This window comes from Chrysoperla carnea, chromosome 3 (assembly GCF_905475395.1).
Source record: "Chrysoperla carnea chromosome 3, inChrCarn1.1, whole genome shotgun sequence".
NCBI classification, from domain to species: Eukaryota; Metazoa; Arthropoda; class Insecta; order Neuroptera; family Chrysopidae; genus Chrysoperla; species Chrysoperla carnea.
Genome location: NC_058339.1, coordinates 51,400,874 through 51,410,758, shown reverse-complemented (window position 1 = coordinate 51,410,758; position 9,885 = coordinate 51,400,874).

Below are 9,885 nucleotides of genomic sequence, written 5' to 3'. Positions count from 1 at the left end.
CTGTTTTTCCTAAGCAGTACAATTTTAGCTCGTGTGTATATTTTTCGGCAGAAGCCAACATGATAAGCTTGAAAATGAATCATGGAATTTGATAAAGGAATAAGGAATATAAATAAGGTGTGGGCAGAAAAAAACATGCTGGAGAAATAATATATAAGGATTAATTAAGACAATTAATACATTAGAATTTGAGAGCGCTTCATTTAAAAACTAACATTCCCATTAGCGAATGTACCAAATTTCAACATGCGTCCCATCACTAATGCAATAACATTGAACAATTTATATCGATAAAAATGTACACACATCAATGTCACAAAAAATGCACGGATTTCCTATAATAATCCGTGCATTTTTGTGGCACTGAGTATACATAGTATAAGAGCGTATTCTTTGAACAATTTTAAGCCGAAAGTGCCTTATATACTTTTATCCAAAACCCAATACTTAAAGAGTTATGGTCACTCTTTAAATATTAAAGTAGTTTAATGAATTTTATTATATCTTTGTACACTACTAGAGGGACTATTTTTGACCATGTTAAGAATAGCTTCGTCGTCGGAAAGTTCTTGCTGAATAGAATGTTCTGTATTAGCTTTCGGAAAATTATCTGTTGCTGTTGAATGACGATACACATTTACGAAAACTTGTTTATTAAGTACTTGTTGTAAGAATTCGTCGATCAGGAAACCGCTGATATTGCCCTCTTGTATTTTCGTCACAATATCCGTAAATAATGTGAATATCGGCATATTCTTAATTTGTAAACCCAGTAATTTGCTTAATTTGTAAGCAATCAAATGTCACTATAACAAAAATGTGACAAAGCAATAACATGGCCTACGAGATTTATTTAAGTACTATTAAGTTTGACTATTAACAATTACAGGTGACCCACGTTTTCAGAGGGAAAAATATATTCTTGGATTAAATTCCTTAAAATAAAAGCTTGAAAATCTGATTTCGACTATATAATAGTTGTATCAATGAAATTCAATCAATTAAACTGATATAAAATTAAATTTTTAAAATTTTCGGATTAAAGGATTTTTCTTTGTCTATAAGTTAAATGAATACAAATGCTTTAAACAAAAAAGAAAATTATACGACTCGACTGACTTAATATTTCGGTTAGTAACTGTTCGATTATAATGAATTAAATATTTCTAATATCACAATGTATTGTTTTGATAAAAGTCCACTTAGGAATAAAATTAAAATGGAAACTGTAAATTAGATTTTCCTTATCTTCAAAATAAGGTTTTTTTAAATTTATTTATTAAAATTTGTACGTGTTTTAAATACATGTGCAACTTTTTAATCGCAATATCAGATTTTAATCATACTTTTTTGCACTAGTTTTCTTCAATCAAAATAATCTAAAATTGAAACATTTCATATTTCATATAATATGAAAATAATTGCACAGGCGTTTTCTTTATGAAGAAAAATTTACAGTGACTGCCAACCAAGAACTAAATCGATACCAATTTAAAAATCGATTCAATTTTTTTTTAAATCTCTGTGAAATTTTAGAAAACACACCTAGTAAATGGCAGGCAAATTGTAGTCATCAAAGGAAATCCTTTGAATTTTCCGAAGTTTTTGCTTTTTATGGTTCTAAGTGCAATTCTACCGTCACAGTTTTTCCTAACTACAGCAATGGCTTTGGCAGAATGTAAAGAAATCCTAGCATAATAGTATATCAAATGGACAATCGGATTTTCATCGAACTAAGGTACATCATGTTCATTTCGATTAATGTGAATTAATATAATGCTTTAAAAATCGTTTTCACAACCTTTTTTTTATCGGAAGTTAAAAATAAAAGTAATTTGATTTATAGTTTAGTATCTGTAGCAGTCAAAATCTGGATGCCAGAAACAAGTCAATGAATGTTAAGTAAAAAATATTTTGGCTAATAAACCATATTATTATTATCGAATAAACCATATTGCCAAACGATCAATTTTGTTTTGAAATTGTTCACTCATTGTTTGGATGATTTTAAACAACACAAGAATGTGTAATTAATTAATTAGTTATCGTTAGCAAATTATAAATAAAAATTAGACAATAAATATTGATAATGACCTCACGAAAATTATTTTCAATTACCATTTACGGCGATGTTAATGCATTTATTTATAGTATACAGCCAAGTTCAAAAATATACGATCCAACTTTAAAATAACTCATATACATAATGTTTGTTTGTATATCAATCTGTTATCTAGAGAGAATCATTAAGTATTAAAAAGGTTCGATTATTTTTTCGACAAATATTTGTCTCTTTTTGTTTTCTTCTTTATCTCGTTATTCTTGTATTATACTAGTATTATACTATCTCTCCCAGACATCTCGGGAGAGATGACCAATCGAGAGTTATAGTAATGTTTTTTATATAATTTTGTCGAATTTTGTTGATTACTTTGTGTTTTTTTATGGTTGAATGATTAAAGACTAGTCTAAAATAAATATGTGGAAAAAAATACCTCAAATAGCGTCTCATAAAAGCTACGGCTATATCCCCCAGACTTACCTTATAGCTTAAGCCAAACATTGTCCAAGGGATGCAAGTAAAGGTGATGTTAAAGGGGTGGGCTAAGTGGGGGCAAGCTGGTTTTGAAAGTTGGCATTGGCTGCATTGCCTGTGATTTAGAGAGGGGGAAGTAATTGAAAGTAAGGGGGTGAAGATATTTATTTTTAAAGTTAGTGGCTAGCAAACAGGTAGTGGCTAGTTTTTCATATTATAGCTTGTCGAGAAAATAATTTTGCTCATAATTGCACTGATCTTTACAAATTTTATCGTGTTTAGAAATTGTTAAAAAGCACGAATATTTTCAAATCCAATACTTAAATTTTATAATGATTCTTTTTGAAAATTTTATCTGTTTAAATCATAGCTGGGAAGGCTTTGACTTTGTTATACTCCATGACTTTTAACAGGAAAGGTATGTTCCGAAGTGTTAAAAATAGTTTAAATACAGAATATCTACTTGTTTAGAATCTAAACAGAAAATAGTTTACTTTTGTTAAAAGGGTTCAAGAAAAATTTTAATTTACTATACACATGCCAATGATAAGGTTTGTGGGTGGGGATAATTTTGTTTGGTTATTTATTTATCTCTGAATTTCTTCGAGGATTACTTTGACTTGAAAAAGTAAAAAGTAATTTTTTTGGGTAAATGATTTGAATAATGGAAAAGGCCATTGCATTTCAGTAATAAAAAGAAATAAATTAATATTAATATTATTATATATATTCCCAGATAAATGTTTTAATTAAAAAATAATAATTGTTAGATACTCTGAGTGAGTCTCACCTCAGAACATACCTCTTTTGCGTACCTTACCTGCAGACCTTAAGTAAATAAAGTAACCGGTGCCCATCGATGGTTTAGATCAGAGATATGAATTAACTTAGAATTAATGTAAAAAGAAATTTTATTGATATTAAAATTACCACATCAGATGTCTCTCAAAAAATTAAATTTTACTTATTCAATATGTATAAATATTCCAAGTTGGATCAAATATTTTTGATCGGCACTTTTTTTTGTATAAATAATATAAATGCAATGACTCGATCGTATATGAGATTAATTTTTATAAGGTCATTATCAATATTATTATCGGATTTTAAAAGCGGAAATAAGTAAATTAATATTTTTATTATTCAAAGCGTGTTTTTTTTAAATTATTTTTATTATTCAAAGACTTAAGGTATGCAATTAGGTACTTATACTTGTCCACTTCACCTACAAGACTATATAGGGGAGAGTAGCCATGATCGTACTTCTTAACTTTAAAGAACCAGTGCGTCAATCCATCTACTATTGAAAATTTTGTATAATCAAATGAAAGAGTATTGGTTTGTCTATACGTTTCCCGCAAAAAATTGATTTATAATCAATTTTTATTAATATTTCCGCTGTTTACTAAAATGCATAAAATAGGACCATTTTAGCAACCGATTTCAATAAATGGTACTAACAATAACACGGTAGTTATCGACCGACAACCTGCACTTTTACGACCAGGAGCATCTTTTAAACGAGATTCTGCAAACCATTTTCCATTCAAAAATTATTCATGCTCATTGACGGATCTAAATAATTAAGTCTCTTCAATAGTTTGAAAAACTCCCGCATGTCCTTTAATTTGTTAAAAATATTTCGAAATATATGAATTCACTATTCAATTTGTTGAAGCGTAACAACACTTTTTAACAAAAATAAATTAAAATATGAAGGTTAAAAAATATTTCAATGTTAATTCTTACATGAATATGATAATTAAATTATTGACTTGACTAATACATATTTTAAATGAAATCTTTTTTTTTTATTTTGTATTTTGAATAAAAATGCATCTCCAGTATTTAAAAATTATACAATAACGTTTTTTCATTTATTTATAAAATTAATTAATTTAATTTCAATTTAAAAATTTTATTTAGATAAAATTAGATAAAATTGTATTTTTTAATCTGATATTGTGAAATTCTTTATTTGATTTTGAGCTTTTATAATAATTAATTTTGTAAATTTATTGATAAGATAATATTTATATAGATAATCATAATTTGATAAAAAAATATTTTATATTAATACCTAGCTATTTTAATTGGAATTATTTAATATCCTTAGATTAGGCTACTGTTTTTAAAATCGTTCATATTTTATTAATAAATTTGGGAAAAAACGAATAAAATATCGGAATGAAAATTTAATAAAAAATTTTACATTTTTTTCTTTTTACAATTTTACAAGTTTCATATTTTGTTATATAATAAACAAAGCCAGATCAAAGGAAATCCGAATTGTTCCAGTAATATTACAGTCTATATAATATTGTTTTCCATTCCAAAACCTCATTAAGGACATACCCAAAAAAAATGAGTGTATGGAAATATTTGGGACCTACACCTACGTTTCAAATTTTGAGGGTGAATTCTGCTAGAACTTATATACCATATAGTTTTCGAAATATTGATGCCTAAACATTTAGGCATCAATAAACACAAAGACCATTAATTTCATCATTTTAAATGAATTTTATGGAAAAACGAGTGCTACTTGTTATAATTTTCTTTATAGGAAAATATTTATCATTTTTTTAATTAATGAATGTTAGTTTCCCAAATTACTCTTAAAAATATTAGCCTTGTTACATAATAAAGCATACCTTTAAAAACACTTCTGATATACAATTTTTAAATGCTAAATACGCAAACGTTAACAGCTTAAATGTAAAAATTTCATACCGTAAGGGATATAAAAAGATTTACCTGTTTATAAAGGACATTAATGAGAAAGCATATATACGAGTGTCAATTTTAGTAACAGAGACTTCAGCGAAAAATGTTGTTGCACCATCTCAAAAAGATAAACTGGCCAGTGATTGTATTGATTTATTTATTTCTTTTTCGCCAATAAAACGTTTTTTTTTTCTCTTCTGTCTTTAGTATGGAATTTTTTATTAATTCAGGGTCAAGTGTGCGATATCAACTGACTATACAACTACCTATGTTGTTTTTATCACATTAAAAAAAAATTTTATGAATGAAAAACTGGTTTAATCACGTTGTCACGCTTATAACTTTGTACTTCGGTGTGTGTGTTTTATTGCAAGGTGTACTACGTTGTGTGGATATAAGAACATTATTGACTACGATACATTAATTTACATTTGTCAGTGCAATTTATTTTACACTCAGTACACCGGAACAAAATAAGAAACCAACACATAATTGATAGGTATTAAATACCTACCTAAATTAATAATAATAAAAATTTTTATAGAAATACTTTTTAAGGGACAAGCTTTTATTGTACTAAAAAGTAGAAAATAATTTTTTTTATGAGTCACTCATACACGACTGTAAAAGGCTAAGCCGCTCAATTAAATATATCAAAAATGAATCGAAGCGCCTCATCAACTACCTACTTATTTTTCGATTCATTCTTGATATATGTTCCTCATTTACGAACTCGACCTCAATTTTTACGTCCTGAGCACGCTATAAAAATTTCAGCAAAAATTTCAATTTTAGTTATCATGCTTACGGACAGACAGACGGATAAACAACGAAAATGGACTAATTATGTGGTTTTAACACCTATACCAAAATTTTGTTCGTAGCATCAATATTTTTAAGCGTTACAAACTTGGGACTAAACTTAGTATACCTTGATATTTCATATATACATGGTATAATAAAAGCTTGTGAGCTTATAAGAAAATCCGTAGAAAATGCTCCTATATTCGTGCACTATTTGTGACAACAGTATCCAATACTAAGACATTGTATCTATACATGTACTCAATACACATACACAACTGCAAATTTACTTTTATTTAATTTAAGTTTTTGTTTATCTTTTAACAAGACCAAAAAATTCGTCACAATGTTTCAATTCGTTGTTTTGAAGAAAAAAAATCGAGATATATACAAAAGTAACTACTTTTTCATACTCGGTACAATTTGCATATGTGCATATTAATTATTATGCACATTTTAATTTTTATTATCTCATTCCACAGACGGTAAAAAATCTTCCTTTTTTTTTATTAAATACAGAAACGCCATTTATCGATTGAGCTGTCTTAATCAATCGAACATATAGCCAATCCAATCCATCTTTGAAACTTAGGCAATGAATAACATGCTTGATAAGTAAATCGTACTTTGGTTGCTTCTGGGCAGTTAAATATTATTTTTCAAAGATTATGCTTTGAGATTAATTTTCAACCTTCAATTTTTAGCAATTAATTGTTATTAAAAGAATAATCTAATTAAATATTATTAAATTTAATTATTACAATAAAAGTTTGATTGTTTTTCTTTTAATATTATTTTTTTAGATGATTGAATTTAACAATATTGTGAAAAAAATTAATTATAATATAAAACAGGAAAAATATTTTTAAAATGTATCTAAATACAAATAATAATCATAATTCATTTATTAATTATTTTCAAGGTTTTGAAATTATATCAATTTTTTAATTCTTAATAATTTGTAAGCAGATTAAATAAATGAAAATATGTAATAACTGATGGCTGGAAAGAAACAAATTTAATGCAAACGTAGAATTAAATTCACCTGATTCAATCACAAAATTAATTTTAATTTGTTTATCCGTAATATTATAATCTTAAGTAGAAGCAAAATTTTGTATGAAAATAAATTTATCGATATTGTATAACTTTATTATTTTTTAATCATTTTAATATTTAGACCCTCATTTCAAATAGAGATACCCAAACATGTACAGGGTATTTAGCAACATAGGTCAATTTGGTTTCGGGACCGTAGGACCCATCTTGTAAACTGTTAGAGATAGAACAAAAGTTTGAATGTAAAAAATGTTTCTTATAAAAAAATAAACAACTTTTGATTGAAACATTTTTTCGTTAACGTCACTGTTTACCCGTGAGAGCGCAAATTATGCGCAAATTTTATAGTATATGTATTTTCTCCCCCTAAAAATGAACCTATACGTCTTTTCGCGTTTTTCAAAATATAAGCGCTTAGATTTTTTAAATAAATAATCATCCGGTGTATATATATAGGCAAAATATTTTTTGCAATAATTATATAAATATGAATGACCTTTAATATTGTCTGCGATATTTTGAATAGATAGTGTTAGTGTCTCAATATCTTCAAGGTTTAACACTAAATTCAAGGTTTATCTTTACCTAACCTACCATGCTAAGAAAAGTTTATGTCTTGGATAATAATTTACATATCCGTGTTATTTTATTAATTTGTTTGTTTTTGTAATTAGTTTTTTTTTGCCATACCCGTACCAATTTTAATATCTTTAATTGCTAAAGATCTAAAGGCTTAAACATGATATAAATCTGAGGGAAATCGTATTTTATTATAAATGATTTTTCATTTAAAATGAAATAGCTTTAAACTCAAATGAGTTTTGTATTAGGTATCATAAATCTTTTTAGAGCATGTTATGGCAATTTATAATCCACGCAGCTTCGCTGGGCAAAGCAATATAATCAATAGTGGGAAAAACATAATACATATAATAAGCCAGAAAAAAGTGTCGAAAGAGCTACAGTGGGAAAACAGCACCGATTATAATGAAACCTTTTGTATCGTGTTTATAGGATCCCACCCCAAGGCGCATTCAGCCAATTTAACCTACTCAGAAAGGGGCATATGGCCTCAGCGGGAAACATATGTGGCCCAAATTTTTTTGAAATGCTTATTTTGGCTTAAAATTGTCATCTTATAGGTATTTTTGGTCTCTGAATACGAATCCTATGTCAGATTATACGAAGTATCTCACGTATTAAAAAAAAAAACATATTAAAAATCCTGCCATCTTGACCTGAAATTCCACTTTTTGGTACAAAAATGGAAAATTAAGTATTTATCGTCCAAACTGTTATCTAGGAGGTATTTTTGGTCTCTGATTACGAATCTGATGTCAGATTAACGGATTCTGTCAAGTATTCCAAAACCGTGCCATTTTTTGCTAAGAATTTCAATTTTTTGGTACAAAAACGGCAAACTAAGTATTTACCGTCCAAACTTTGCTGTAGCGGATATTTTTGGCCGCTGATTACGAATCCGATGTCCGATTAAATGGTAAATGCGGATCAAAGTAGCTACACTAGTCTACCCCCGCCTTGATTTGAAGTCTACCTCCGTCTCGGGTGTGATTTATTCGGATTGAAATAGCTAAGTTGTTTTAGTTATAATAAATATTTACAATAAACCGTTTAATTAATTATCTTGTTTCATTTTAGACAATACATGTAAAATAATATAGATATTACTAAATTTTATGAATTAATTTCATAGTTATGCACATATAAACGTGAAATTGATCGAAGAAACTAATTTTTACCTTGTAATATTGGTAAATTTTTTAAAAATTTACATTTCCGTCCGAAATGGGACCGTTAACATATAATGTGTTTATAGAGGTTTTTTGGCGTTCATATTAGCCGATTCATTGCTTCATAATTGCTCTATAGATATTTAAAATTGGTAGAAAATTTAATCGTTAAGTTTTATCAACTATATTATGCAAAAACACGTTGCTGTGAAAATTATTTAATATTACATACGTTATCCGCATGTGATAGCACTTTTAAATACGTGACTTTTAGTAATATTGCATTTTTTTTATGAAAATGTGAAAAGTATAATAGATAATTTTTATTCACTATAAAACAAAGAAATAAACATTAAAGCCAAGATCGTGTGGCCTTCTAAATAACCGATAGCAAAATAAAACCGGTTAAAATATCCGGTGCTATAATAACCAGTTCAAAATCACCGATGCCAAAAATGATTAGTATAAGCCAGTGCAGATACGGACTGGCCCAAAAGTTTTTGACACTAAATTTTTTTATTAATTTATTCGATAGAGTGTTGTTTGGAGGAGTTGATTTTGTGTATTCGGAATTAACCCTTTCGCTGCCTTCTTGGAAAATAATTTTTTGCGTTTTTTGACCCATATCTTGCGTTCTATTTATTTAAATTTGATGTTTTGTTGTCGTTAGCCTGTCTGCGTGGTATCTTCAAAACCATTTATGTAAAAGTATCACAAACTTTTGGGTCACCCTTCTTCGATTTTCGTAAATGGGTCACCCTTCACGGGGCCCGAAATATTTTTATTTACCCGGACAAACTTCTACCCTTGATATACTTGAAGATCAGATTTTGCCCACCAAGAAACAAGGTATCAAAGTATGATAATCACAAAGTGTTTTTGGCGTGGGCCTTAGACCTAAAACGTATATTTTACTTTTATATGTGCCTATATATAGGTTTTGCAGTTGATTTTAAAAAAAAAATCTATTATTTTTAATTTATGATTTTAATTTTAATATAAAATTTT